This window comes from Chiloscyllium plagiosum, unplaced genomic scaffold (genome assembly GCF_037043375.1).
Source record: "Chiloscyllium plagiosum isolate Xiang-an unplaced genomic scaffold, Cpla_swu_hap1 HiC_scaffold_23, whole genome shotgun sequence".
Lineage (NCBI taxonomy): Eukaryota > Metazoa > Chordata > Chondrichthyes > Orectolobiformes > Hemiscylliidae > Chiloscyllium > Chiloscyllium plagiosum.
In genome coordinates this window covers 40883415-40891099 of record NW_028270161.1, presented here as the reverse complement: position 1 = coordinate 40891099, position 7685 = coordinate 40883415, and the positions used below count along the sequence as shown (strand labels likewise).

Genomic DNA, 7685 nt, shown 5'->3' with positions numbered 1-7685 from the left:
AATCGATCTAATGTACACTAATGACCTCCGACGGCAGTGAAAGCAGTTTAGCCGACATTGAAATGGGGTTGAGCAGTTTAAATCAGTGTTGATTGAAATGTGCAATTCAGAGAGAAATGTGGAGGATTCTAAGACTGTGATCAATGTTGTGTGTTTTGGTTTAGATAACTTGAGAGAGAAGGTCATCCGCTGCATAACCCATCACAGGTGAACTCAGCAAAAACAAATGCATTAACTACTTCACTCTTGGGGGGGGGGAGGGGGGGGGGGGGGTCCTTTGGAATGGTGGTAATGTCCTTACCCCTGGACTAGGAGGCCTGGGTTCAAGTCCCATCTGCTCCAGAGGTGTGCAATAACATCTCTGAACAGGTGTAATGGAAAAACAGGTTAATATAAAAAAATTACCTTACTCTGATAAAGGCAATGGGTAGTGAGTCACAAACCACAGAATACCCAACCTCTAATCCACCTCTGTTCCAGAAGCTTAACTGGCTTAACAAGACAAGTACCTAAATACGGAGGCCTAAAGGTGCAGTGATAGTGTCCCTACCTTTGAGTCGGGGAGGTGGGCTAGGTTCAAATCTAACCTGCTCCTGAGGTGCATCATAGCATCTTTCAAATGTGCTGATTAAAGCCACCTAAACAAGGAGCCAACACCAGCAGCTCAGAGGCATGATGTTCTGCAATACTCATCATCTAACATGGCCAACCCTTTCTATCATCAACAAAGCACAAATCAAGAGTGTGATGGAACAATCACCACTTTCCACATGATGGTATTCCACCTATAGGTAATACACTGACTATCATCCAGAACATAGTTTGACTGGCACTAGATCTATAAGTTAGAGACTCATCCCCTCCAATACTGAAACACCAAGACTGCAGCATATTCCAACAACCAAGTTACTTTGACAGCAACTCTTAGCATTTTCCGTAGAATCAGGGGAATAGGCATATAGGGGAACACCATCATTTGCAAGTTCCCCACTTGAAACTATATCACCATTCAATGTCATTGGTACGGGTACAAAATATTGAAATTCCCCACCACCAAGGATGCACTCTCTCCACACACATTACAAGAATGTTGCTCACCACCACCTTCACAAGGGCAATTAAGAATGGGTGAGAAATATTGACTTTGCCAGAAAGGTACATAGCCAGTCAAAGAATTAAGAAATGACTTTCAGAGCATCAACAAAGAGTCATAGCGATATATAGCATGGAAATGGACCCTTCGGACCAGATATCCCAACCTAATCTAGTCCCACCTGCCAGCACCCAGCCCATATCCCTCCAAACCCTTCCCTGTTCTTATCTATCCAGATGCCTTTTAAATGTTGCAATTGTACCAGCCTCCACCACTTCCTCTGGCAGCTCATTCCACACGTGCACCACCCTCTGTGTGAAAAAGTTGCCCCTTAGGTCTCTTTTTTATCTTTCCCCCTCACTCTAACCTATACCCTCTAGTTCTGGACTCCCCATCCCAGGGAAAAGACTTTGTCTATTTACCCTATCCATGCCCCTCATGGTTTTATAAAACTCTCTAAGGTCACCCCTCAGCCTCCGACGCTCCAGGGAAAACAGCCCTAGCCTACTCAACCTCTCCCTAAACCACAAATCCTCCAACCCTGGCAACATCTTTGTAAATCTTTTTGCCGTCCTGATTTTCCTCATAAATATACTTTTACTGCCTTTATGCTCTAAGGATTCACTCAATCTATCCTGTCTATACCTGACATATGCTTCCTTCTTTTTCTTAACCAAACCCTCAATTTCTTTAGTCATCCAGTATTCCCTATACCTACCAGCCTTTTCTTTCACCCTAACAGGAATATACTGTCTCTAGACTCTCGCTATCTCATTTCTAAAGGCTTCCCATTTTCCAGCCATCCCGTTACCTGCAAACATCTGCCCCCGATCAGCTTTTGAATGTTCTTGCTTAATACAGTCAAAATTAGCCTTCCTCCAATTTAGAACTTCAACTTTTAGATCAGTTCTATCCTTTTCCCTCACTATATCAAAACTAATAGAATTATGGTCGCTGGCCCCAAAGTGCTCCCCCATTGACATCTCAGTCACCTACTCTGCCTTATTTTCCAAGAGTAGGTCAAGTTTTGTACCTTCGTTAGTAGGTATATCCACATACTAAATTAGAAAATTTTCTTATACCTGCTTAACAATTTCCTCTCCATCTAAACCCTTAACACTATGGCAGTCCCAGTCTATGTTTGGAAAATTTAAATTCCCTACCATAACTATCCTATTATTCTTACAAATTTGTTTCTCAATTTCCCAATGACTATTAGGGGGTCTATAATATAATCCCAATAAGGTGATCATCTCTTTCTTATTTCTCACTTCCACCCAAATAACTTCCCTGGATGTATTTCAGGGAATATACTCCCGCAGTACAGCTGTAATGCTCTCCTTTATCAAAAACACCACTCTCTCTCTCCACTCTTGCCTCCCTTTCTATCCTTCTTGTAGCATTTGTATTCTGGAACATTAAGCTGCCAGTCCTGTCTATGCCTGAGCCATGTTTCTGTATTTGCTATGTTATCCCAGTCCCATGTTCCTAACCCTGCCCTGAGTTCATCTGCTTTTCCTGTTAGGCCTCTTGCATTGAAATAAATGCAGTTTAATTTATTAGTCCTACTTTATTCTCTGCTTTGTCCCTGCCTGCCTTGCCTGTTTGATTTGCTTTTTTCTCTCAACTCTACCAGTTTCAGATTGATCTCTTTCCTCACCATCTCCCTTGGTCCCACCACCACCACCCTCCTCCTCTCCACACCCACCCACCCTCCCCATCTTACTAGTTTAAATCATCCCAAGCAGCTCTAGCAAATCTCCCTGTCATTACTTTAGTCACCTTCCAATTTAGATGCAATCCATCCTTCTTGTACAGGTATGACACAGACATTTCAAAAAGTACCAACAGGGCCGTGAAGTAAAAGCACAATATATGGAAACTTGGCAGCCAACTTGTGTTCTGCACGATTCCACAAACAGCAATGAAGTATTCTCCTTTATTGGTGTCAAGGGATAAATATTGGCCAAGATACCAGAAGAACTATTGCCCTCTATTTGGAAGAGTTCCATGAGCTTATTTCCACCTGAGAAACCATATGTTGTTTCAGTTTTATACCTAATCAGAAAAAGAGTTCCTCCCTCACAATTGGAGAGTTTGCCTTGAACATGTCCCTGGAATGGGACTGACGCCCACCCTGAAACCCTTTAATGCAGCTTTAGCCAGCTATGAGGATGTATCAATTACCATCAAAATAAAAAAAATCCAATCTAACAAGCATAGAAACATTCAGTCATACTAATGAATATATCACAATGCAAAATGTTACGTTCTGCACACAAAAGACTGAATAGCTATATAATGAGCTGTTTCCTCAAATTAAATTTAAAATACATGACCTGCGATAACCAGTCCAGACAAAGCTACAAATTCATGCTTTCATAGGATGATCATCTTCACCATTTAGATGCTACACTTAGAATTAATCTTATTCCTTGCATTGAGAAACCACAAATACAGACAATTTCAGCATAGTGATTGACTGCCAAGCTACCAAGATCTGTTTAATAATTCTATTGAAACATTGGAGTGATGCTGAATATCACTAATGCTTATGTAACATTAATGTTTGCGAATGAATGGACCAACTGAAAACATAAGAGAAGATTAGGATTATTCAAAAATTTTGCAAAGCCAACATGTAAGCTTAACTTAAAGCTCACTAAAATAGGCAATTTTCTTTATATCCTGTGATGTAAGTGAGATAGATTAGATAGATTATTTGAGAGTTTAGATTTTCAACTAATAACATACGGGTTTTGGTATGTGTATGAAGGGGTTCAACGGTCAACTTGTCAGGCTTTCTGAAGCCATGATTTTTGTTTTAAACTCTTTAAGGGAGACACTTCTTGAGGTGAAAATGGGAATTTACATTGGGAAAGTTTTATGAATTGACAGAGTAAACATTAAAGAGCATTAGCTTGCTTTCAATTTGAATAATAAGGAACTTATTTTGGTTTAGAAGAATCCATAGCTTTGAATTGTTTTAGTTTATTTGAGTGGGTGAATGAAACAATATATGAGAAAGGAGTTAGTTGAGAATAGTTAGGTCAGTGCAAGGTTTTCAGTTTGAAAGTTCCAGACCAGAAGTATGTGATTAGAAGTCTGAGTTACTTGAAGCTGAATAAGTCTAAGCTCAGTTGTGCGAATACTCAATACTAAGGTCATCAAACTCTCAAGATCAGAAACTGTAAAGTCATATCCATATATGTGATAGAAAATGCAACTCACTAGTGTTTGGCTCCTGTGAAGTGATGGTGTTAACAAAATAAACTCTCAAATATCCTACATGTTTGAAATCTTTCAAGTTGTGTTATATGTAAATTGCTTAGTTTATTCCAGGTTATCTTTTTTGAGTAATAAACTTCTTGTTTCAGGAGCTGCTTGAGTTAATTTTTTTCTTTCAATTTCTATAGCAAAACATGTACATTTTCACTTTGACATAATTATATTCTAGAGTAATTTTGCCGTGAAGTTCTGCCAATATGCTGGCCAACATTTATCCCGCAACTAAGACCCAAAGTAGATGATCTGGTCATTTATTTCACTGCTGTATGTGAAAATAGCTGCAATGCTTCCTTCATTGCAACACTTTAAAACCACTTAACTGCCTGTTATGAGCTTTGGGGTATCTTGAGGTTGGTTGGGTTTACATAAATGTCAGTTGTTTCCTCATCTTCATGTTTTCAGCTTTAGACTTTGATATTCAACACATTTGATAGACAAAGTCTTTTCCCTGGAGTCGGGGAGTCCAGAACTAGAGGGCATACGTTTAAGGTGAGAGGGGAAGATATTAAAACCACCTATGGGGCAACTTTTTCACACAGAGGGTGGTACATGTATGGAATGAGCTGCCAGAGGATGTGGTGGAGGCTGGTACAATTGCAACATTTAAGAGGCATTCAGATGGGTATACGAATAGGAAGGGTTTGGAGGGATATGGGCCGGGTGCTGACAGGTGGGACTAGATTGGATTGGGAAATCTGGTCGGCATGGACAGCTTGGACCGAAGGATCTGTTTCCATGCTGTACATCTCTATGACTCTGACATTTGCTACACATGTACTTCTCAAACCTACAGGATATTGGCATAAACACCGGTCTTCTGGTTACCCTACATATCAGCAGTCATGGCAATTTTGAGAAATTCACAACAAACAGCATGCTGCCATGTAAAAGGGGAAACATTAATAGTTGATTTCTCATAAGCAATGATTATGAAGCACACAGTTTAAGTATATTTGAGGTTTTGTGATGCAGTGGTAGTCTTTCTACCACTAAGCTGAGAGACCCAAGTTCCCATCCCACCTGCTTCAGAGGCGTGTACACATGTCTGAGCACATGGTTTAAAAAAAAAATCTAAAATGAGGTAATGCCCCTTCCTCTGGAGCAAGAGGCCTGGGTTTAAATTCTGTGTGCTCCAAAGTTTCTTGTCTCTGAACAGGCTAGTTAAGAAAATCTCTAAAATGAGGTCCACTGTGAAATCATTTGCTTGTGCCAATTGCAACATTCTCTCCTTCTCTGCCACATCTGCCTGTGGTGCATCCCTCTTGGTGTTTTAATGAAGAAAAGTGCCCAGAGCAAAGAAGCAACAGGTAAAAGGATGAGAGTCACCAAATAAAAATAATTCAATGTTGATTGATTCTTTGGAGATCAGTTTAAATTAAATTTACTCTTAGAAATTCCAACTCTTAAACCTGATAAAGACAGTAGGCCGAACAGTATTCAGCTACAATGACAGACTACTGAAAGAAAAGTATTCAGTAAGAGAATACAAAAGCTGGCTTTGAAATTAGGGCTTCATTTACTTTGTACAATAACCAATTGGAATCGACATAAAATAGTTGCCTTTATGAGAATTGGCACGAGCAGAGCGTTTCTACCACTGCTTTATTCTTTTCCACACACTCAGGTGACCACAGAAGTAAATATCTTAACTAAAGGTGAGAACATAGCAAACTACAATGTAGTTGAGTCATGCGATCAACATGCAGCCATTCACTAATCTAAGAGAAATTTAAGACTTTTCCAGATGTCTAATATCCCACCAGGCCTTATATCTCTGCAGTGGATATTCCAAGACAGGAACTGACTTGCCTTGTATTGTACCATCAGGTTACATGGTATTTTATCAGAATCAGTAAAGGGAAACATTTCAATTTCCACCATTGAGCTGGAACGGAGCGTGAGTTGAAGCAGCCAACTCACTCCTCACTTTGCCATCATGCTATTCTAAAAACAGGGAGCTCAGATATCACCTGACTCAGGCAGAAATCTTATGAATTGATGCAAAATAACTTAGAATACTGAAGCCATTTAAATTGCAGTAACTTGCCTTAGGAGAACATACCATACATTGGAAAAGACACCAAAAATGTCATGGTCAAAATGATCTTTTCTGGGGCCGGAACGAGCAGACTAAGAAAGTTTGCGTTGTCACAATTCTGAGTTCATCCTGCCCAGTTTCTCAGAGCATGGTGCTGTCCACCACCACTGTCCCAAATCACCTACCTTGCTGTCAGCCAGGAGGGACAGAAATCTCCTAACTCCATCCAGGAATAAACCAGAAACCTCTGCACAATTGCATTGGTTATTGTCACAGACTTGGTTGGGAGGGAGTTGATACCTTTGTACAGTTTAGCTGTGAGACAGGAAGGCAGGTGCATGCGTTTCTTAGCTCCTGGAACGTGAAATGAATTTAGGCAAGTTTTTGTCAGATTAAATGAAAGGATTTATTCACACATTTCCAAAAGCCCAATAGCTGGAATATTCACACCTGAGCACAAGGAAGGTATAGTTAAAGAGAACAGTATATTTTATAAATCCTAAACTGAGAGAATAACTCATAATTTGTATGGTTGGCTCATTGTACAACAGTAGTCACCATGGGTCTTTTGCACGCTTGAATTGTAGTTTAGGTGAATTCAGATGCAGTGTAGCTGGAGTTAGATGTCAGAATTGTTGCAAGATTCCTTCAAAGGAATCAAAGTTGATTGTTATGACTTGCTCAACAAGAGATCAAGTTCTGACTATTGAACATATGACAGGAAAGGGATGAGGGCAAGAGGTTATGATGTTTATTTCAGCCTCCAGATTCTTAAATGCAAAGATGACACTGCCTTTCACTGGTGACGTTCTGCAGATTTCAGTGTTCTTTGCTGACTGCCCAGATCTTTCTAGGCCTTCAGATGTTAAACTTATAGGAACATATGAAATAGGCTGTTAAGCTCCTAGCATGCTCATTCATTGTATAAGATCATGGCTGATTTTACTGTGGTCTTAACTCTACTTTCCCAATTAATCTCATACCCAAATCATCAGCAATCTGTCTAATCCAGCCTTAAAAATATTCAATGACTGTCTCCACTGTTCTCTTAGACAAAGAATTCCACAAACTCATGATCCTCAGAGAAAAGTATTTTCATATCTATCTTAAATGAGTGACCCTTCACTTTTAAACTGTGCTCACTAATCCTACTCTCTTCCACAAAGAGAAACCTTCTTTCAGCATCCTCATTTATAAATCAGCTCGAGATCTCATCTGATCCAATAAAATGGTCTCTAATTCTTCTATATTCTAATGGATCCAATC

General features: G+C 39.8%; 1 protein-coding gene across 14 annotated transcripts in view; it reads right to left on the bottom strand.

The window, feature by feature from the left end:
* anks1b (ankyrin repeat and sterile alpha motif domain containing 1B) overlaps positions 1 to 7685 on the bottom strand; it is an 818433-nt gene that overhangs the window by 674732 nt on the left and 136016 nt on the right. The window lies entirely within an intron of this gene.